We start from the raw sequence: 1,718 nt of genomic DNA, 5'->3' as shown, positions 1-1,718 counted from the left end.
TATATATATATATATGATCTCTCCTTATCGCTGAGTCAGTAGCTTTTTAGACAAACTGAAGACCTTTTGGAAAACATTTTGGGCATCCCGATATAAAAATAAATGCAATAATTGAGCCTAGAAGTAACAAATATATGAACGATTTTTTTCTAAAATTGACAATGATGAAAGCAAAAAAAGTAGTCCTGGATCCTGGTTAAAGAGCATATCATGGAGAAAAATAACTCCAAGATTTCTCACATCATCACTGAAAACTAAAACAACGCTGTCCTGAGTAACCAGTTCACTAAATGTTTTTTATGGCTTTTAACCCCAAAAGACAACAGTTTCAGTTATTTTCTGAATTTAGGAAAACAAAAAACATAAAAAACAAGATTAATCTAGATTTTGATGTCTCTAAGACAGACTTACAGCTGATCGGATTAGTTTTAGGGGTGCACCGATTGCAGTTTTCTGGCGGAAACTAGCTGACACTGTCCTGTGTTATAAGTTCACAATACACCTTCAATGTTCTAATCTTATTTTCATGAAAAACATTGAGTAACCTTGAAACAATACAAACTTGTTTTAACTGGACATTGGTGCTCACAGCAGAGCTGAAGAGGACAGTGGCTGATTTTCAGACCTTTGAGGAGGTAGATGAAAAGCTGATCTTTTCCACCGATCTTATCAAAGTATCAACTGGTCGCAGATCTCCCAAAATTAAAGAAATTGATGTTGATAAATTAGCCGGATCCATTTATTGGTGCACCCTTATTTATCTTATTTTTCATGGATAAATAGAACAGTGGTTAGTATAACAGTGGAAATCTGATTTATGTTCACTGGTTTCATGTGATGAAAACTGTAAATAAAGTAAAAAGTCTTGGTTTGAGTTCTGAGCCCTGAGGAACTCCATGACTAACCCTAGTGCATGAGGAACAGTCATCTGACAGATGACGAAAACTTAAACCGTCTTAGTGGATAAGAAATTTTTAAGAACTAATTTTGATCTTATAGGATGTATTTTACAGAAGGATTAAACTGAAGATTTGTACAGTGAAGCTACCTGATCACATGATCAGTCTGGAAAGTGTTCAGTGGAGTATTTATTTGCCCATCTTGATATTTGGCTGAGCCGTCGGGCCGGCTGTCATTGTTCATCCGGAGAGATGTTAGCCAGCTGCACACAGACTCAGCGTGGAGTGGAACGAGCTGCAGGGAGCCGGGCTGTTTCACAACACTCTGGTTCAGGTGGAGGACACTACCCTGGTGGGAAACCAGAATCTAAACTGAGGTTTTTATTTCATGAAGCTGATGTTTGAACGCCACACATCCACCAAGAGTCTAGAACTAAAGTCTTTGTTTTATTAGTAATTATATCAAAGAATTTGATCTCATGATTTCCCATTGTTCTGTGAGTAAATCTTGGTTTGTTTTACTAGATTACTGTCTATTTAGGAAAGGCCAATGAGATTCACTTCTCACAGGTCATAGTTTGGGCAACAGAAACAACACAAAGCTGAACGTTACAGACTGCTCTCTCTGCCCGACTCTATGGAACTAAATTGGGGTCATAAGGTTTGTTAAACAAAATGAAACTGAAAAAAGGAGATTAGAAAATGAGAAATAATTTTGAAACTGGCAAAAAAAAAAATTTAAACTAAAAAAAATGTTTGAAACTGAAAAACAATTAGAATCTGGAAAAGTTTCAAACATCTTGTCTTTTCAGTTTCAAC

General features: G+C 36.1%; 1 protein-coding gene across 1 annotated transcript in view; it reads left to right on the top strand.

Annotated features, from left to right (window-relative positions):
• deptor (DEP domain containing MTOR-interacting protein) overlaps positions 1-1,718 on the top strand; it is a gene marked incomplete in the record, with an annotated part of 40,897 nt that overhangs the window by 4,509 nt on the left and 34,670 nt on the right.

Source organism: Austrofundulus limnaeus, unplaced genomic scaffold (genome assembly GCF_001266775.1).
Source record: "Austrofundulus limnaeus strain Quisiro unplaced genomic scaffold, Austrofundulus_limnaeus-1.0 Scaffold348, whole genome shotgun sequence".
Classification (NCBI taxonomy): domain Eukaryota; kingdom Metazoa; phylum Chordata; class Actinopteri; order Cyprinodontiformes; family Rivulidae; genus Austrofundulus; species Austrofundulus limnaeus.
This window is presented reverse-complemented; position numbering and strand designations above follow the sequence as displayed.